Source organism: Scyliorhinus torazame, chromosome 15 (genome assembly GCF_047496885.1).
Source record: "Scyliorhinus torazame isolate Kashiwa2021f chromosome 15, sScyTor2.1, whole genome shotgun sequence".
NCBI lineage: Eukaryota > Metazoa > Chordata > Chondrichthyes > Carcharhiniformes > Scyliorhinidae > Scyliorhinus > Scyliorhinus torazame.
Window position 1 is genome coordinate 112,447,975 of NC_092721.1, and position 22,477 is coordinate 112,470,451.

General features: G+C 46.4%; 1 protein-coding gene across 2 annotated transcripts in view; it reads left to right on the forward strand.

Moving 5' to 3' along the window:
- The window catches only part of tenm4 (teneurin transmembrane protein 4), a 3,407,721-nt gene that overhangs the window by 2,333,920 nt on the left and 1,051,324 nt on the right, over window positions 1–22,477 (forward strand). For both annotated transcript variants that reach the window (XM_072476554.1, XM_072476555.1), the window contains one exon: window positions 17,459–17,555. The gene's annotated coding sequence lies outside the window, so the exon portion shown is untranslated. The remainder of the gene's footprint in view (window positions 1–17,458; window positions 17,556–22,477) is intronic.

Here is a 22,477-nt window from a genome sequence, read left to right on the forward strand (position 1 = left end):
CTCCCAACCCCTCCACCAACCCTTCCTCCACCTTCGGAAACTCCAAACCCACCAAGAATTGCCTCATCCTCTCCACCCCAGCTGGGGGGTTCCGACTCATACAGCCGACCATAAAACTCCTTAAACACCCTGTTTACGACTGCTGGGTCCAAGATCGTATTCCCTCCTCCGTCCTTCACTCTTGCTATCTCCCTGGCCGCCTCCCTTTTCCTTAGCTGGTGTGCAAGCATCCTGTTGGCCTTATCCCCATACTCATACATGGCCTCCCTAGCCTTCTTCAGCTGCTCCACTGCCTTCCCTCTGGATAACAGACCAAACTCCATCTGTAGCTTCTGCCGCTCCTTCAATAACCCTGCCTCTGTGGCCTCCGAGTATCTCCTATCCACCTGGCATATTTCCCTAACCAGCCTATCTATCTCTGCTCGCTCCGCGTTCTCCTTATGGCCCCGTATCGAAATTAGCTCCCCCCTAACCACTGCCTTCAGCGCTTCCCACACCGTTGCTGCCGAGACTACCCCCGTATCATTTATCTCCAAGTAGTTCTTTATGGCCTCCCTCATACGCCCGTGCACCCCCTCATCTGCTAACAGTCCAACATCAAATCTCCATTGGGGGCGCTGACCACCCTCCTTGCTCACCCATAGATCCATCCAATGGGGATGGTCCGACACAGCAACCGCCGAATATTCAGTATCCACCACCCCCACCAGTAGAGCCCTGTTCAGGATGAAAAAATTGATCCAGGAATAGACTATGTGCACGTGGGAAAAGAAAGAAAACTCCTTCGCTCTTGGCCATCTGAACCTCCGTGGGTCTACCCCCCCCCCATCTGCTCCATAAACCCCTTTTGTTCCTTTGCCGCGGCTGGCACCCTCCCTATCCTTGGACGCGACCGATCCAATCTCGGGTCAATGACCGTATTGAAATCTCCCCCCATGATTAGGTTATGCGAGTCCAGGTCCGAAATCTTCCCTCACGCCTGCCTCATAAACTCCGCGTCGTCCCAATTTGGTGCGTAAATATTTACTAACACCACCGGCATCCCCTCCAACTTCCCGCTCACCATGATATACCTACCCCCCGGGTCCGCAACTATATTCCCTGTCTCAAATGAACACCCGCTTATTGATCAGGATCGTGACCCCCCTCCCTGCCATGCCTTAGAGTCTACACCCAGGCACCCCCCACCCCCCCCCCCCCCCCCCAACCCCCACCGATCAACCAGGCCAGCCTCCAGCTCGCGTCCCGCGCCTCCCCAGGCCCGCCCTCCACAGAGCCCACTTAACTAGAACCCGAATGAGCATGTTCTTCTGGGAGGTGGGGACAAATGCGAGTGGTGCGAAGGAGGCCCGGCCAACCATGCCCACATGAACTGGGCTTGTCCCAGACTTGCAAGGTTTTGGACTGCCTTCTATGAGGCAATATCCAAGGTGGTGGGGATGAGGTTGGAGCCATGCCCAAGAGTGCCAGTCTTTGGGGTCTCAGAACAGCCAGATCTCTTCATGGGGAGCAAGGCCGGTGTCCTTGCCCTTGGCTTCCTAATCACCCACCGGAGAATCCTGCTCAGCTGGCGATCAGCAGCACCACCCAAAGCTGCAGACTGCTGTCCCACCTATAGGAATTTCTCCACAAGGAGAAAATTAAATTTGCCATTCGAGGGTCAGAGGAGGGCTTCCACAAAACTTGGGAGCCATTCATTCGGTTGTTCCAAGACCTGTTCGCAGCCAATAAGCCAAAGAACAGGAGAGGGTAGTTACAATACAGCAAGGAGGGCGGGAGGGGAGAAGGGGGGAGGGGGTGAGGGAGGGGAGCAGAGAAACATGGAATCCAACCATGCCCAACAAAAATACAAGACACAGCATCAAACCATCGTAACTGGAGCAAGGTACAAGAATAGACGAGGGAAGAAGGGATGTTAGACAGCCAGGGGGGTGGGGGCCAGGGAGAAATGTGGAAGGGGGGAAAGGTGGCCCAGCCAGAATCAAAAACCTACTAGAGAACGAAAAACAGGAAACTATAACCACTGCTGTAAATAATGTAATACGACTGATGTAAATAATAGAAACAGGCCGATGTGTAAATATTTCTCTTTACCGTTTTTCTTTTTTTTTGCCGTTAACTCCTGGTGTATGTCCATGCTTATCCTTGTTCTGTATACTACAAAGATCTCAATAAAGACATTAAAATAAGAAATTCTGGTGAATGGTAACTCCCAGGATGTTGCTCGTGGGGGATTCAGTGATGGTAATGCCATTGAGAGTCATGGGGAAATAACTGGATTCTCTCTTGTGGGAGATGGTCATTGACTGGCAATTATGCAACGCAAATCTTACTTGTTACTTATCAACTCAAGCCTAAATCTTGTCCAGGTCTTGCTGTACAACTACAGGATCTGACAAGTCATGAATGGTCCCAAATATTGCGCAATCATCAAAGAAAATTCTCACTTTTGACCTTATGATGGAGGGAAGGTCATTGATGAAGCAGCTGAAAATGCTTGGGCCTAGGACACTATCTAGAGTAACTCCTACTGGGACTGAGATGATTGACCTCTAAAAGCCACGACCATCTTCCTTTGTGCCAGGTATGATTCCAACCAGTGCAGTGTTTACCCCGATTCCTATTGACTCCAGTTTTGCCAGGGCTCATTGATGATATACTTGGTCAAATGCTGCCTTGATGTCAAGGACAGTTACGCTCACCTCACCTTTTCTCCGCCAGACACCTACATCGGGCAAATATTGCAGTTGTAGGTTACCAATTTAAAAACCGCTGCTGTTCTCATCCCAAATTGAGACATCAAGCAAATTCAATCTGTTCACACCTCGTTAAAGTGCAATTACCTTTCTGATAAGGTTCTGAATGTAATTGCGAACGATTAGGAGACATAGTTGCAAAGCTTCTTAATGTTTTTCTAAATACATTGATTGGATTTACTGTCCATTGCGGTAGCAGGCATTATGCATTAACATTAACACACCTGTTTTAAACAATGATGAAGCTCTCAACAACCACCATCTTCAATGTTGTCAATGACTTTGTCAATTTTGATCGATGATGGTGTGGCCACGTTCATTGGATGGCCATTTACCCGAAGGCATTTTGTACGATGAAATGGCCACTGAATCATGATCTCTTCAGTGTCTGTACCTCCTCTCCAAGGACGCAACATATTAAGTTGGAAGTCATTAGGCAGCACGGTGATGCAGTGGATTCGCCCTGCTGCCTCACGGCACTGAAGTCCCAGGTTCGATCCCGGATCTGGGTCTATTTTTTAAAAGTTGGCAGTCATTAATGCTGACAACAGGAAGTCAGTCACACATGGCTATGCCTCTGGAGTCTAATTGTTTGAAAAGGCAATGGAAGGGATGACCAGAAACAAAATGTTCAGCTGGCTGGGAAGAGGGCTCAGGGAAAATAGAGATCTGCAAATGGTGTACCTTTTCAGCCCATTATCCTCCTCCACAGTACTTGTGGCAGACAGCTACCATGCTAGAATGAGGTTCCTGAGCCACATCAGATAGTGCTTAACACAGAGTTGACCACCAGGACATAAACCATCATCTTCAGAGGCAGGAGGCAACCATAGAGGAATTGGTGATTGTTCCACCAAAAACACATGAACTGTTTATTTATCTCGGTGTCAGGTGTGGCATCCTGTTTGTCTGCATGTGAAAAATGCTTTGCAGCATTTCACAAAACTGGCACTGCACTTCAAAGTAATCAATTGAGTTTAAACCCCATTTATAATATTTGATGGAAGGGATAATATATCATATGTGTATGTCCTTCTCTTTCTTCCTTTGTATTGACATTTGATTGGGTTAGGAGAATGGTTTCAAATTCTGAACAAAGTTTTGAACATTCTAACCCAAACTCAGGTGTAATTTCAGGTAAATTTGGGGGACAAATCAAGAATGCCGTCATTTTGGAGATTGATTCATTGAATGCAGACATTGAGGCCCATTATTATTCTGTTGTTTCCTTCAAGATCAGGGCCTTCTCAAAACGCACGCACAATGTTACTGCAAGATTATTAAAGCAAATACTGAGGAGAGTAAATATCAGAGTGTTAGAAACCACAAGTCATTTTCTCATTGCACCATGGGTAATTGGTGACAAGTGAAATGACATATACGTGGTACCAGTAATGAGCAGAAGTGCTTTACTTCAGAACCTGCAGCCTCATGACACTTTGACCAGGGATTGCTAAGTTTATAGAAGAGTTTCAAAGCATTTTGTTGTGCCATGATGGAGGTATCTTCCCAGAAATTGCCTGAGGCCCTTACCACTGCGAAATCTTACCCACCCAAAGGATTTACAAGCCACGTAAGAAAGTCTGAGTGACATGAATATGCTTCACCTGTTGCTGCATGAAAACCTGTGGCCAAAATTACTTGATTGAACCACTCTGCCATGAAAATTCTCACAACACTCACTCTTCGCACCATTGGTTTGTTTTGAGCAGTCACAGGGAATCTACAAATTATCACCTAGCCTGTTGTCCCAGCATATATTAGATGAATAACTGGCATGCTAGATAAAGAACTGGAGAATGCATCCACTTTGGCACAACAGCTATGTAGCATCATGACAGGGTTGTTCAGCTTCATCATAGATTAGATTTAGATTTATTGTCACGTGTACCGAAGTACAGTGAAAAGTATTGTTCTGCGTACAGTCCAGACAAATCGTTCTGTACATGAAAAACATAGGACATACGATAAATACACAATGTAAATACAAAGACATAGACATCAGGTAAAGCATGCGAAGTGTAGCGCTACTTAGTAGAGAAGATGTGTGGAGAGATCAGTTCAGTCCATAAGAGGATCATTTAGGAGGGGAAGAACCTGTTTTTGAATCTGTTAGTGCGTGTTCTGACTTTTGTATTTTCTGCCCAATGGAAGAGGTTGTAAGTGAGAATAACCTGGGTGGGAGGTGTCTTTGATTATGCTACACGCTTTCCCAAGGTAGCGGGAAGTGCAGGGAGAGCCAATGGATGGGAGATACTTTTGCACGATGGATTGCGCTGTGTTCACGAATCTCTGTAGTTTTTTACAGTCTTGGGCCGAGCAGTTGCAATACCAGGATGTGATGCAGCCAAATAGGATGCTTTCTATGGCTCATCTGTAAAAATTGGTAAGAGTCAATGTGGACATGCCGAATTTCCTTAGTTTCCTGAAGAAGTCTCGGCTTTGTTGTGCTTTCTTGGTCATAGTGTCTATGTGGGTGGACCAGGACAGATTGTTGGTGATGTTTGCACCTAGGAATTTGAAGCTGTCAACTACCTCCACCTCCGCACCATTGATGCAGACAGGAGTGTGTACGACACTTTGCTTCTTGAAGTCAAAGTTTTGCTGACATTGAGGGAAAGATTGTTGTCGTTACACCACGCCACTAGGTTCTCTATCTTCCTCCTGTACTCCGTTTCATCGTTGTTTGAGATCCGACCCACTACGGCCATTTCATCAGCAAACTTGTAGATGGAGTTGGAGCCGAATTTTGCCACACAGTCGTGTGTGTATAGGGAGTATGGTTGTTATATTACTGGATTCCCCAAAATATAGGATGCAACAGACAGCACTTAACACTTCAATCTTTTACAGTTCATTCCCCTATGTTCTTAATAGAAAGGGATGTGATTCGCTGAATATCCCAATTTTGTGTGACCAAATGCAAAGATTCTACCATACTAATGTCAGATTTGCTGAAAAATTCCATAATCTCTCTATCAAATTTGTCACCGAGCCATAAGAAGCCTTAAAGCGGAGGTTTTGCTGCCTTGAAAAATCAGGGCATATTCTGCAATATGCTTCAGTGTAAGCATTCCACATATTTGTAGTTTACTGTGCCAGGATCTCTTTACCATCTTAAACATTGTGCGCTTGGAGGTCCCTGAGCTGATGTTTCCAGCTGCTATGGAGGCAAGCGAGCATGACCTGGAACATCAGGAGGACTATCTCTCTGAAGAGTCTTCAGTAGTAACAGCAAGGGCATCAGAACTCAGCTCATAAATGAAGTGCTCTCATCTATGGAACACTCTTTCTTTGTCACCACCACCATTACTTCTTATCGCCTGCCTTCAGGTAAGTTGCAAATCCTTCAGCCCAGTACCCATCCGACAATATCATATCACACCAAACCTTGTGGGGTTATATGTGAATGTGCAAGTCAAAATAATTTAAACAAATAACTGAACAAAAACTAAGTATCTGTTCTTGTTTATTATGAGGAAATGGTTTATTATGAGAAGATGGTGAGGTAGTAATCTCGAGGCCCAGGCTAATGCTCTGGCGACATGGGTTCAAATGCCACCATGGCAGCTGGTGGAATTTAAATTCAATGAATTAATGTGAAATTGAAAGCTTGTCTCAATAATGGTAACAATGAATGCATCATTTTTTGTGATAAAAACTCATCTGTTTCACAATGGTCCTTTTAAGAAGGAAGGCCTTCATGTGACTCCAGATTCACAGCAGAGTGGTTGCCTCTTAAATGCCCTTAGAAAAGACCAAGCCACTTGGTTCAAGGGCAATAATTAGTGATAGGCTAAACCATCCTGTTCTTTCCCCAGACTCTGCTTCCCCTCGGTGGCAAAAGATGCCTTTCTTTCTTACCAACAGATAGAAATGAATTTTTGGTTCTGTTTCGGGGAAGTTTTACCATAAAGAAAAATGTAGTTCTTTTTAAAATTTGTTACAAGCACAAAATGTGTTGATATGACCCTCATCATTGTATCACTCGCATGTGATATGAACCTGACAATTGTGACAGATGGGTCTTTCGGTTCCTCCGTCAGAGTGCAATATAAATTACAAACATGTCCAAAGATGGTACTATTTAAATGCCAATTTTGGACCCATCTTTGCATACTCTTCTACCATGTCTCCACCTGCTGATGTCATATAGAAGCCAAATTACAGCCTTAATGAGTACAACAGTTAAAAGATGAATGGAGCAAATTTTTCAGCAGATTTACAGTGGCCAGGACTTTCCGCTCCCATTCGCATACAGCGGTTCGTCAATGAGAATGAAAATTATCACAAGAAGTACAAAGTAGGCATAAACGCATGACGTGATTGTATCCTCCCCTATCAGTGATGGGGCACGCTTTCCAACATTCAATGTCAGGAGCCTTATTTAAATACATTACCATGTAATCAGAACAGCAGTTATGGGCCAGGGTTTAGAGTTCACCTGACCCACAACTTTTAATAAATTGTGGTTATGGGGAGCACACGGGCTTACTATGCAGGTGTGATGCAAACAGAAATCTACAGTACTTTTAAATTAAAACAATGTTTATTTATGAAACCAGTTAACACTTTATAAACCCACAGTAAACATCTTAACAACTATCAACACCAATAAATCCCCAAAGAATACAACATTCTAAGTAATACTTAAACTTTCCTTTTCACGTCTATAAGACAACAAAAACCTTTTAATAGAAGCACATCAGGTTTAAATTCACTACTGAGAACAGTTATCACTCTGAATTCACCAAAAGATCAAGAGATAGTCTTTAGATGGCAGAGAGAACAACATTACATCTTCTTTGGCTGGCTTCAGCTCCAACACTAAAACAAAACCAAAAAATACAGGCACACACAAGCTTTTCCTCAAAGCGAAACTAAAAAGCAGAGCCAGAGTTCAGCTCCACCCACACTCTGACACCACTGCAGTAACTTGGGCAGACAAACATTTCTTAAAGTGACATTTCCATGACACAGCCCTATATCGGAATCTCTCTCCCACCCTCCCCAAACCCTGCCACCATCGTCAAAAAAATCCACCCACGGCAGCATGATGGCAGAACGACATGAGGCCAGATTGGGTCCTCGAAGGCATGCACCTGGTGAGCAGACATTCCAGGGGAGCTCAGACGAGTGCAGCATTCAGTGGAGAAAGTGTCATGCCCGGGTGCTGCCCTGCCACCACCCAGGCACCTCCTATCGTCGCCCAAGCACTGTATGGACACTATCTAAGCATCAATGAAACAGAATTATTTAAGGTTATATATATCATGGCTAACTGGGTATTATTTTAAAATCAAATCTTGTAACCTTTGTGAAAATTGGCATCTGCTAGTTTGGTTTTTGGATGCTCAGGACAGAGATTTGTGTATCTGCTTAAAAGTTGTGAACAGCACTCAAGAAATTTGTGCTGGTTGAGGTAAAAATGCATCTCCATGTGAAATGATGCAAGATTATCAAACACCATCTGATCATATTCTGAGAAGTGATGACATCTTAGATATGTGTTTTATGACCCAGTAAGACTTCTGCTGGATTTTAAGTAGTATTATCCTGCTCTCTCTCAAAAAAGTTGTTAGGTTAGCTATTTTCTTTTGATTTTTAAATATGCCATCTATTTCAATCACATCAAAAACATCACCACCATAAAAAGAATTGGATTTTAACGTATATTGCCATTGTAACACAGACTTGTAAACTCATCTGAAGTATTTCCCTTGCCAGAATGACAATTTTTCTTTCACAATGTCACCCCATCCATTCCACTGGTTCTCCTTTCTTCTGAAAACTCTACAGGAACATGGTTTTAAAAATGTTTTCTAAAATTTAAATCTATCTATTAGTGGTGACCACTACTTAGTCTACAGCAATCATTGAAGGCATACTGAGCCATGAGTCACAGCTCAATGCTGACCGAATTCGAAAAGAGGCTCAAAACAGACTTTAGGCCCTGAACTGTAAAGGTGTCAAACCGCTCTTTAAGGCATCTTCGCTGATCACCATCTTTACAGATGTGGTAGCACCTGTAATGCAACGCAAATCCGATGCAGGTTGTTAGATCTGTGATTGATCCAAAACCAGGTGCAACAGAGACCAGTGCCTACCCCTTTAAACATGAACCTTGACATTGATTACGGGAAGATTATTTAACAATGTGGACAGTGGACCTCAAATCCATACCTAAAATCCATGGGCGGGTTTCTCCGTCGGCCGACGCCAAAATTGGGAAAGCCGATGGGGCGGAGAATCGGTTATGACGCCGAAATTGTGGCAGGCACCAGGTTCACACCAAGTCGCAATCCTCCAGTGCCTCGTCAACAATGTCAATGCGTTCCACTCCGCACATACAGTAATCACCGTTTACATATCATTAGCGGGCCTGACCTGGTATACTCCGGAGGCTCCGTGATGTACCACCTCCACTGGGGGGAATTCCTGACAGTGAGGTTCACCGTGCTTTTAAAAATCAGGACACAGGCGCCATAGCTGATGAGGGCGAGAGGAGGTAGGACATGCAGAGGCGACCGTGGGCTGCCGATCCTGACATTGGCAGGGCTGGCTGGGTTGGAGTGGTGCCCTGCCAAGACCGGGAAATGGTGGGGAGTTGACAGCAGGGCGGGCCGTGGGTTTGGGGTGAGCCCTCCATGCGACTGGTGTAGCCCAGGCCAGACTGCCATTGCCGCAGCCAGCAAAGCAGCCATCTTGTTGCGCACCCTACTGACTATCCACCTTGGCCCCTGGTTCTGCAGAGTGCTACCGGCCATATGGGTGCCCCACCCCACGACCGCTGCACCCAGCTCACCCTCCACCCCACCACCCTTGCATTCCAGCCCTCCATTGTGCACCCCACCCTCCACCATATCAACTCCCCCCCAACTGGATGAATCCCACTGGCGGATCATCACGTGGCCCACCCAAAGGCAACGCGCACAGTAGCCCCTTCAGGGGAGTGCCAGACAGGGGCTGTGGAGCATACCACGAGCATGGAAAGTGCCAACCAACAGTACCCCTGACGGCAAGGATGGGCGCCAGGGCCAGAGGCCCCCACGGTGCTGGGCACTGACTGGGTCAGGAGATGGGGGAGAGGGTGGGGGTATGAGATGTGGGGGCAAAGTCCACAGTGGCATCCAGGGTGATCATGTAGCCCAGTGGACCTGGTTGGGCACGGGGGTATGCACCATGCTAACATGCCGGCCTTTCATCCTTTGCAGACAATGGAAATCAGAATACAACCAGTAAGGGTTGTCATGATATACACATCAGTATATGATGGTGCAGTATACACTGTCTGACACACTGCAAGACCAATCAACACACAGAACACAGCAGCCAATCACCAGTTAGGGCACGGTCACTATAAAGACAGAGGGCACTAGATTTCCCGCTCATTCGGGATGCAGCCTCTGAGACAGACAGAGCCCACAGTCAGTAGCACAAACATCCACCATGTGCTAGCAGTATAGGCTGGTCAGGGTGGGCATACGTCTTCAGTCAATCTAATATAGTGTCGACCCACAGTGCAAGTATGTTTAACAGCTCTTAGTTAAATAAAATAGAGTTGTACTATTACAAGTGTTGGTAGCCTGTCTATGTTACTGCTCAGGTAAACGCAGTCTCCACAGATCCAGAGTACCCAACACATTATGGTACCAGTATGTGATGTTAGAGTTTAATAGACCTACCTTCAAGTGATCTGCCTTCGACCAGCAATCAGCCATCCGGTAGTATGGACAGCATCCGCCCTCCCCCACCGCTCTGCATCACCGGCAACCTCGGTGCGAACTGGAAAATCTTTAAACAACGATTCCAGCTACACCTCGAAGCTACAGACCTGGAAGCTGCCTCAGACGCCAGGAAGATTGCTCTCTTCCTTTCCACGGCTGGGGGGACCACGCCATCCATATCTTCAACTCTCTCACTTTCGCTGAAGGTGAAGACAAGTCCAAGTTCAAGACAGTCCTGCTCAAATTCGACAGTCAGTGTAACATCGAAGCTAATTAAAGTTTTGAGCGCTATGTCTTTCAACAGCGTCTGCAGGGTAAGGATGAACCTTTTCTATCTTTCCTCACCCACCTTCGCATCCTCGCGCAGTCCTGTAATTACGGCTCCACCTCCGACTCGATGATCCGTGACCAGATCATTTTCGGTGTGCAATCGGACCCCCTACGCCAGCAGCTCCTCAAGGTTAAACAGCTCACCCTTGCGATAGCCATCGAGACCTGCGTTCTGCATGAACACACCACTAACCGATACTCACACATTCAAGCAGCTGTAAGGCTGCAAGGTCCCCACGAGGCAGAGTGGGTGCAAGCCATTAAACAACTCCAGGGTCTAAGCCTGGATGAGGGCGGCCATTTCGCACGCTTTTCGCGGGCTCCTGACCGAGGGGACGGCGAGGCCGAAGACCGCACTGCGCAGACGCACACTACATACGACCGCACATGCACGGTGGCATACCGAACGTTCTGACATCATGACGTGTGGCAACTGTGGCTCCGCCCACTTAAAGTGCCCACTTAAAGCGGCAATGTCCTGCAAAATCCCGACGCTGTCTCCAATGTGGCAAGCTTCGCCACTATGCAGCCCTATGCAGGTCTGCTCAACCTACTACCTCTCCTCGCTCCAACCAGCCACGCAGGGATGTCTGAACCATCTAGCCACCGGTCACCGATTCCGACTTGACACCGAGAACCCTAAAGCACCATTTCGGGTGGGCATCATCACCAAACACAAGATGCTCCAGAAGATAAAAGCCACGTCTCTCCCAATATTCAGCATTGATTGGGACAACGAGTGGTGTGCCACCCTCAAGGTCAACCGATTCCGCATCTTATTCCGCCTGGACACCGGCGCTTCAGCTAACCTCATTACGTGGTCTGACCTCGAAAGCCTCCATGTCAAGCCTACCACCCTGCCATCTGCCTGCCAGCTTCTGGACTATAATGGTAACGCCATTGCTGCCAGTGGCTCTTGCCAGCTTGAAGTGAAGCACCGGTCATTAAAGGCTAACCTACCATTCGAAATAGTGGGATCCACTAAAGCCTCCCTGCTTGGTGCTCAGGCGTGCAAACTTCTAAACCTTGTCCAAAGGGTTCACTCCCTGTCACCCGCTGACGCTTCCGCATCTCAGGACGCTGACTTTCGGACACAGCTGAACACCATCATCACCCGATACCACGGTGTATTCGAGGGCATGGGCACACTCCCATACACTTATAAAATCTTGTTAAAACCAAATGCCACGCCTTTGGTGCACGCACCTCACAGGGTACCAGCACCCCTCAAGAAACGCCTCAAGCAGCAGCTGCAGGACCTCCAGGACCAGGGCGTAATTTCGAAAGTTCCAGAACCGACTGACTGGGTCAGCTCTATGGTGTGTGTGAAAAAAAACATCCGGCGAATTACGCATATGTATTGATCCCAAGGACGTCAACCGCAATATTATGAGAGAACACTATCCCATTCCAAAGCGCGAAGAACTCACCTGCGCGATGGCTCACGCCATATTTTTCACCAAGCAAGACGCAGACAAGGGGTTCTGGCAGATCCAACTCGACGCATCCAGTCGGAAGCTCTGCACCTTTAACACCACATTTGGCCGGTATTGCTACAACCGGATGCCGTTTAGCATCATCTCTGCATCGGAAGTGTTCCACAGAATAATAGAGCAGATGATGGAAGGTATCGAAGGGGTTCGTGTATATTTGGATGACATCATCGTCTGGTCTACCACCCCGCAGGAGCACATTGATCGCCTCCAACGCGTCTTCCGACGAATCCATGAGCATGGCCTCCGCCTCAACAGGGCCAAATGCTCCTTTGGTCAACCAGAATTCGTTGCCCACCTCCGAGACTGAATTTATGAACTGCCTGAATTCATGGACTCTTTGAACTCATGAATTGATTGTTTCGTTACCCTGTTTGATTAACTCACTGGTTTGTACATACTGTTGTTAAAGTTATTTTTTGTGTTACATACTGTCCATCTGCACTGGACACCTTCCAATGTAAATATCTTAGAGTTTCTGTACATAGTCCTGTAAATATGCTCGCATATGCCACACATAGTTAGGAACATTCGCATACTACATTATTTATTGCCACGAACACACATTTTTTTTAGAAAAGGGGGGATGTCATAATATACACATCAGTATATGATGGTGCAGAGACACACACTGACTGACACACTGCAAGACCAATCAACACAGCAGCCAATCACCAGTTAGGGCACGGTCACTATAAAGACAGAGGGCACTAGATTTCCCGCTCATTCGGGATGCAGCCTCTGAGACAGACAGAGCCCGCAGTCAGTAGCACAAACATCCACCATGTGCTAGCAGTATAGGCTGGTCAGGTTAGACATAGGTCTTCAGTCAATCTAATATAGTGTCGACCCACAGTGCAAGTATGTTTAACAGCTCTTAGTTAAATAAAATAGAGTTGTACTATTACAAGTGTTGGTAGCCTGTCTATGTTACTGCTCAGGTAAACGCAGTCTCCACAGATCCAGAGTACCCAACACATCAAGGGTGACCTTCCTGCTCGTCGCCACAACCCTAGGTGATGCACTGCGGCTGTACAACCTGGAGCTGCTTGAGGAGGTGGACCCATGTAGCAGCAGAGGCTACCACAGAGGAACATAAGGCCGCAGCTGAGGATAGAGAGCTGCCCGCCCAACAGGCCGAGGAGAAGAAGGTGCATGAGCCTCGTGTGTACCGGCACCGCCTGTCTTTCGAGGACCTGTGAGACCGGGCATGCCGTCGAAGACTCCGGCTAAGCAGGGGGACAGTGCAATATATCTGTCAGATCCTGGTGTACCTGCCACTGCGCGGGAATATGGAGGAAACCTTCTCCCGGTGGCAATCAAGGTGACGGTCGTCCTGAACTTCCTGGCGCCGAGTGGGATCTCACAGAGCTCGGTGCACAGGTGCATCCAGGACATCATGAATGCCCTATATACCCAGTCAGCACAATAAATCCACTTCAATGTGGACCGAGCCCACCAGAATGGCCAGAGAATGGGGCTCGCCGCCAATGCCAAATGCCCTGGTCCAGGGGTGATCAATGGGATGCATGAGGAAGATTCCCTCCAGGAAACAAACGGCTAAATGTGCTCGCTATCGTGCCGATGTGTGGGTGAAACTGGTGAGAAACTCCCCAGGGCCCACAAAAGTGTTGTGAGTTATCAGCGGGGAACTAGCCGGCAGAGCCTACGGGAAATTCCGAGCAAAACCCGCCACAAATGACACTTAAAAACTTTTCAGTTAGATCGCGCCCAGAGTTAATGGGTAGAATTCTCCCATGGCCCTGCCGACGGGTTCAATGAGGGAATTGGGATGCTGGGGTGGGGGCAATGATGGGGAGGGGGAATTGCGTGGAGAATTTGGCAGGCGTCCAAAAATCGGTTATGCGTGGCTTGAAATTCCCATGGGTTCTTGCATTGATGCTCAATATGACAGGTTAGGAAGTCCACTGGACTTCGACATGAAACTGATTTTTATGCCACTAATGCGATGTAGATGAAGGCCTGACGAGAATCTTCCCCACTCCCAATTCTCCTCAGCACCAGCAGGAAAACACACCAGTGCACAACACATCTGGAACTACGTGGTGTGCAGAGGTTGGGACTTATCTGAACAATGTCTGCGGCTACGAATTTGAGATGTAGGCCGTCAGTGATCCTGGACCCTGAAGCATCACAGCAGCAGGTGGGAGGAGCATCTGCAGGTGGATCATCCAGCTTCAGTGTCATTCAGAAGGTCCATTTCCCAGCTTCAGTGTGTCCCTGGAGATTTATCCTCTTTCTCAGGGGTCCATTTTTCTCATCAATGATGGGTCAGCGACATTGGGCACTTATACAATATGGCACCCAGATACGATGATGGGATTTGCGGCATTATGCCCATCCCGCCACGGAATACGGTGTCAAATCTCTGGGTACGTAATTAATGAGGTCGGAAGAGGGAGACATGGCATGGTTTCATGTCAACCTCCGCAGCAGGAAAAACCCCACGTTTCCACCTCCCTTAATCCCAAATGGGAGAATTCTGCCCAATGTTTCAGGTCAATGATTTAAGGCATGCTCCCTGAAGCTGTAGCACAGTGGTTAGCAGTGCTGCTTCACAGCTCCAGGGTCCCATGCTTGGGTCACTGTTTGTGCGGAATGTGCACGTTCTCCCCGTGTCTGCGTGGGTTTCCTCCGGGTGCTCCAGTTTCCTCCCACAAGTTACAGTCTCAATTCTCCCACCGTGTATCCAAACAGGCGCCGGAACATGGTGACTAGGGGCTTTTCACAGTACCTTCATTGCAGTGTTAATGTAAGCCTATTGTGCCACTAATAAAGATTATTATTATAACTGCCGATATCTCCAGCATTTCCTGTTTTTATTTCAGATTTCCAGCATCCGCAGTTTTTGGCTTTTGATCCATACTTGGAAATTTTAGCGATAGTGCTCAAGAGAAGGAACCGCTATCGTCCATCCATCCAAAATCTATTTCTCTTATCAGGCATCAAATTGATACTTTTTGATCTGTCTCTCTCGTTATGACACAATAAGCACCTTTTACATAAAGTAATTGGAGGAGCCCACTAAAATTTCCATTTGAAGCTATATTGTTTCAAAATATTTTACCAGCTTTGAAGATAACAATGTGCAAATGTAAAAATATGTGAAATCTACAGCAGCATGTTCTAAAATAAAATTATGAAGCAGCAAGTTTGTTTTTCAAATGTAGGATGAACATTCCCAGCAGAAAAAGGGTTGACTTTATGCAACGTTTACAGAGGGTATTCCAGGACCTGTAAAATTTCTAGCATGCTGCTAAGTCCTATTTCGATGCAGGTTGGATTTTACCAGTGGAATTTTAAATCATCAATGAGATTCTAGCCATGGTCAACTGAATTCAAAGGTGTGGTGATATGCCTGTAACAATATTGTAGATGGCTGGTGGTGCAACCTCCAACCAGCAGGTGGTGGCACAGACCTGTCATGTGGTCTCCAGACAGGGGTCATGTGACAAGGCACTCAGATATAAGTGCAGGTACATCTGGTGATCGGCAGATGGTTATAAGACGTACAGGTGATTAGCCGTGCCGAGGTGTAGTTCCAGAGGAGTACAAAGAAACTCCATGATAACTTGCTCTATAACAGATCGCTATCTTACCACATGTGATTTAATAAAGATCCTGGTTTGGACAAGTCACAAGTTGTTTGGTAGATTCCTTGCCTGTCATCGAACACCGAACACAACAAAAGTTTGTGCGTTGCCAAAGAATTCATTGCTGCCAAATGTGTTCATTTCTATACTTTTAAGATTCCTGCCTGCACTGTGTAATTAAACTAAGGCCCTCGAGTGAAAATAATTTTCATTTTGTGTAAAACAGTTGACATGAATTTATTGTTTTACGTAGAAACATATATAGAAAACAGAAGTAGGAAGAGGCCATTCGGCCCTTCAGGCCACACTGACAAAATGGATTTATTCTCTACCGATAGTTCCATGGGTTCATCCCATTAACCACCTATCTATTCTAATCCCGTTTTCCAGCACTTGGTCCGTAGCCTTGTGTGCTATGGTGTCTCAAGTGCCCATCTAAATGTGTCTTATATGTTGTGAAAGTTCCAGTTTCTACCATCCTTTCAGGCAGTGAGTTCCACATTCCCATCACCCCTCTGGGTGAAAATATGTTTCCCCTAATCCCCTCTAAATCTGCCCAATACCTTAAATCTAAGTCCCCTGTTATTGACCCCTCTACTAAGGGAAACGTTTCTTCCTACCTACCCTATCTATGTCCCTCATAACTTTGTACACCTCAATCAGTTTGTATACAAATCTAAACCTCATGAACTGAACTGTCCAATATGAGGTGTACTTCTGTTACATAAACTAAATGGCATTTGCTTTTAATGCTTAGCTTCATAATGTGTTCTGGTTTACCGTTAGCGTCTCTTTCTTTGGATTGTTTTCTATTGAATATTAATCCACAAATAACTTTTGGTTAAATTTTAATTTTTGGTTAAGTTTTTTAAGGGGGGCATCCTGACTTGTTTTGTTTCTGGATATGGGATGCTAGTGTCGCTGTCAAAGCCAGCCTTTATTGCTCATCTCTAATTGCCATTGAGAAGAAGGTGGTGAGCTGTCTTTTGAACCGTTGCAGACCTTGACATGCAGGTACACCCACAATGCTTTTAGGGAGGGAGTCTCACTGTACCAGCCAGCCAATGGGGTTTCCCACTGTGGATAGCCCCACGCCGTCGGGAAATCCCCAGGCGTGGGTGCGCTGCCGGCACAACGGAGAATCTCCCCAGTGGAGAACCCATCCCCAAATTCATGAGAAGTTGAAATGAGGCTGTAAAATTTACATAGCTTTCGTTAGAGGGAGAAGTTGATGAAAACACACACTGTGAAAGACAGTTCTGGAGTTAAAAGTTTCCAGGTGGGAACATAAAAGATTGAAAGTAAATCCTCAGGAGCTATGAATTATTTTGGACAGCTTCTGGGAGGATTGAATGTTTACTTAAAGGACAGCGTAACATATACCTGCTAGTGGAACTTTTTTGGTTGTGCTAAAAGTTCTTTTCTGTAGTTTAAAGTATAAGTTATCGACAAAATATTGTTGAGTCAAACGTGCTTTTAGTCTGTTTTTTGCTTTTAATGTCTTAAAGTGTGAAATCTTGTTCTGTTCTCCATTGCAGGAGATTGCCAAAGCATGATACATGGCTGCTGTCATCTTTCTGTGAAGTATTTTCTCCAAGATAGTGTGTCCGTGTGGTACTTTTCAAGCTGAGCCAGGTATTTCTTTTTATGTTCTCACCATGCAGGATATTTGTGATAAATGTACCTCTGCCCCTGAAAGAGGGAAGTGTGACTCATATCTATATGATGGGATAGTGTAGCATTGCCAGATTTGAACAGAAACCCTGAACAATAATCTTTCCATAAATTATATATCACAAACTTCTTTTCATTGGTTGTTATACCCTTCAAGTTCATCTTTACAACCAACTCTCAAAGAATTGAATCACTGCTGCCTCTTTTCCACCCAGATTATTTTAAGGAGCTGATGATAGCACCACATTTCAAATAATTTGATGTTTTATTTATCACTAACACTTAATGTACACTGCTGTAACCATTCAGGAGGGTAATATTTATTAACAACTATTTTATTTTAAACTTTGGTTTCATGTTTATTTGTGGCCATCCTGATGGCAATTAAATTTGTGTAAGCTTTTTTTTAATTATCCCAGTGGATTTTCAATGGTCTAAAGTTCGCAACAAAATCAAATGTTTTTCAGTTTATCATAATGCTGACTAATTTGCAAACTTGCATAACTTGAGTGCTCTCGAATGGTTCGGATTCTCCCACATTCTATCCGACAGTAGCTGCTGAGTTTCTGCTTCAGTGCTGCTGATCAAAAGTTCATCCTTGGCTTGCATTAGATTATTGACTTGTCTTCCTCCAAAGCTGGTTCAACTGCAGTTCATCTGTATCAATATCACATTGTGTGTTCCTGTTTGCCTATTAAAAGGATTATCCTAGCAGTAGGAGGATTCTGTCCTGAACAGGAAAACAAAATAAAAGGAACAGTCTTACTCTGCAAGAGCTTTCTTCTGGATGTGAATCGCTGCGCCAATCAGAGTGACGTTAACAAGAGTCATTGTGAGTCTGTAGGCCACTCCATCTCAGCTCAAAGACACTGGATCGTGCTGTGAGGACTAAAATATTCCAAAATTAGGACAGAGGGGAATTCACATTTGGATCTCTGTTCCTCTGCAGCTTCATTGTGTGACTTTAGAAGACAACTGTAACAGTGAACCTTACGACTAAGCTGATTATAGACGGAATAGCTGTTGCTTCCAAGAAAACAAGCAGCGATCTCGATATACTAGGAAGGGAGAGCTCAGTAACATCACACCAGTGCAACCAGTAAACATACAGTGACAAATTACTTCAAATTTGGGTCATTGATTTTTTTTTTTAAGACTGATCCAGCAATGCAGCGATAGAATCGAGTAAACAAAATGACTCATTTTCATAGAACTCCATCAAAAGAAACTGTTGTTTTCACCCAAACTATATCTAACAGGGCAAAAAACAAACTTTCTAGTGGGTTTTGGCTATTACCTACTCAAGTGCGACTGAGATAGCAACTTCAGCAGAGACAGAAGTGTTTTATAAATAAAAACAGAAATGCTGGAGTAATTCAGCAGGTCTGTCAGACTCTGTGGAGAGAGGGGGGGGGGGGGGGGGGGAGCATGAGAGAGAGAGTCAGAGTTAATGTTTCGAGTCCATTGACCCTTCAACAGAACTGAAAAGAGATAGAAATGCGATCAATTATATACTGGGAGAGGGGGTGGAGCAGAAAGGAAAGTCAGTGATGGGTCAGAGTGAAGGAGAGATTGAGAAAGACGTATTGGACATGAGATAAAGTGGCTGTTAATGGTGCCATTAGCGATTGAAGAATGTTAACAGTGTTAAGGGTTGGATAACAGAATGTCTTAACAGGAAAACAGGCCAATGCTTAGTGGGGGGAAAACTGAACAAGAAACAGTGGCCATGTGGGGGAGGGTGGGTAGTGTTGGTACAAGCCAGGGAAAGTTCACAACCTAAAGTTGAGTCCAGAAAGATGATGTGTTGTTCTTCCAGTTTATGTTGGGCTTCACTGGAGCATTGCAGCAGGCCGAGACCAGACTGTAGAGTTGACGTGTCAAGCCCTCGAAAGTTTTGGATTACGCTGGCAGGCGGACCAAAGATACTCTGCATTGAGTCTCCGCAGCATAGAGGAAACTGCATTGGGAGCAGCGAATACAGCAGACCAAATTGATGGCGGTGGAATTGAAATGCTGCTTAACCTGAAATAAGTGTTTGGGGCCTTAGACAGTGAGCAGGGAAAAGTTGCACCATTTGCGATTGCCAAGGGAAGGTGCCACAGAAAAGGAATGAAGGGTTGGAGGTGATGGAGGAGTGGACCAGGATGTCAAGGAGGGAATGGTCCCAATGGAGTCCTGAAGGGGGGGGGGGGGGGGGGAGAGATGTGTTTAGTGGTAGTATCATGCTGGAGTGGACGGAAATAGCAGAGGATGATAGTTTGAATGTGGAGAATGGTAGGGTGAAAAGTGAAAACAAGAGGAACCCTGTTATGGCCCCAGGCGGGAAGAAAAAGGGTAAGGGCAGAGGTGCGGGAGAAGGTTCAGACACAGTTAAGTGCCCCAATCACTGTGGTGGGGAAACATTGGTTGACGAAAAAGGCAGACATGTCCAAAGCATTGTTTTCGAAGATTGCATCATCCGAATAGACGTGGTGGTGACAGAGAAACAGCTGGAATGGGATGGAGTCCTGACAGTGAGCAGGGTGTGAGGAATTGTAGTCAAGGTAGCTATGAGAGTCGATAGATTTTTAAGGAATACTGGTGGTTAGTCTATCACCAGATTTGAAGACAGAGAGATCAAGGAAGGGGAGGGAAGTGTCAGAGATTGATCATGTGAAGATGAGAGAGGGGTAGAAATTATTTGGAAAATCGATAAATTTATTCAGGTCAACTGAGAAAGATTTGTGGGAGAGGGCCTGAGTAAGATGGGAACCAGGAATGTTCCACGTAACCGCCCCCCCCCCCCCCACCCCCCCATAAATTGATTTATAAAAAAAATGTATTTTGTTACAAACATGTATCAAAGCAAATAAACACGCCGGGAAACATACTTCCCAACAATCAGTCTGTGCAGATTTTTCCCCTTTTTTGCTGGCCCCCGCCACACCTCCCACACTCATCTGCTACCCCTGAAAGAACCCACTCATTCTCGGCCGGGTCATATGCAACCTGTGCACCATCGTATCAGGATCATCCTTGCACAAGAGGAGGTCCTCACTCCATACTCCCCAATTGATCTTCCCTCCCAACTCCACTTCCCATTTCTCCTTGATCTTCACGAACCGGTGACCTCCCTGCTCCCCCAGCCACTTGCATATATCCCCAATTCTTCCCTCCCCTTCCACATATGGAAGCAGCAGTCGCTCCAGCATGGTGTATCCCGGCAACCTAGGGAACCCCTTCCAGGCCTTTCCTGCAAAATCCCGAACCTGCAGATACCTGAACTCACTCTCCCTCGGCAGCTCTACCCCCTCCCTTAGCTCCTCCAGACTGGTGAACCCTTCCTCCAAATACAAATCCCTCACCTTGACCAGCCCCACCTCCCTCCACCTCCTGTATACACTATCCATCCTCTCCGGCTCAAACTCATGATTCTCGCACAGCGGCGTTAGCACCGACATCCCTTCCACCCTAAAATGCCTCCTCAACTCATTCCATATCTTCCCCTTGGACTGCACCATTGGGCTCACTGAATATCTACCCATTGGCAACACTGCCATCAGCTAAGCCCTTAAACTAGACCCCTTACAAGATTCCTCCTCCATCCTAACCCACTCTACCCCATCTCCTTCCCACCACCGCCGCACCTTGTCCACATTTTCTGCCCAATAATGATAAAGCAAGTTCGGCAACGCCAACCTCCCCTGCTGCCTCTGTAGCAGGGTCCTCCCCACTCTCGGCACCTTCCCAGCCCATACAAAGTCCGAGATGATCGTGTCCACTTTCCGAAAAAAGACGTTTGATAAAAAGATCGGGAGAGCCTGAAAGATAAACAAGAACCTCGGCAGAATATTCATTTTCACCACTTGGACCCTCCCCGCCAACATTAAGTGTAGTGTATCCCACCTTCTAAGATCCTCCCTGGCCTCCTCCACCAGCTTTGTTAAGTTCCACTTCTGGAGCCCCGTCCATTCCCTCGCTACCTGAATCCCCAAATATCTAAACCTATCCCTCATTACCGTAAATGGTATCCCCCCTGAAATTAGCCCGCTGTCCCAGCTCATTCACCGGGAATACCTCGCTTTCCATTACATTCTGTTTGTATCCCGAGAACCCTCCTAACCTCCCCAGTAGACCCATAATCCTTCCCATACTCTCCATCGGATCAGAAACATGCAGCAAGAGGTCATCAGCATAGAGCGACTCCCAATGTTTCCTCTGTCCCCTCATAATCCCCCACCACTCCGCTGACTACCTGAGAGCCACCACCAAACAGCAATGGTGACAGTGGGCAACCCTGCCTCGTACCCCTGTGTAAGCCAAAGCTTCGTGAGTTCATATCATTTGACCTCACCCTCGCCCATGGTGCCACATACAGCAACCGCACCCATGCCATAAATCTCAGTCCAAACCCAAACCTTCCCAAAACTTCGAACAAGTACCGCCACTGTACCCGATCAAATGACTTCTCCATGTCCATGGACACCACCACCTCCAGTACCAGAGCCCCCGACAGACTCATCACCACATTCAACAGCCGTCTTATATTACTTGCGAGCTGCCTGCCCATCACAAAGCCTGTCTGATCTTCTGCAACCACCACCAGGACACAGTCCTCCATCCTCACCGTCAACAACTTAGCCAATACTTTCACATCCGTGTTCAATAGTGATATGGGTCTATACGACCTACATTCCACCGGATCCTTCCCTTTTTGGGGGATTACTGTGATTTCTGGCTGCCTCATCGTCTCCGGCAACTCCCCCTTCTCCAGTGCTTCATTCAACGCCCCCAACAGATGTGGTGCCAGGTCCGTCGCAAATTCCTTATAAAATTCCGCCGGGTACCCATCCGGCCCAAGGGCCTTCCCCGACTTCATACCCCTGATACTATCCAGCACC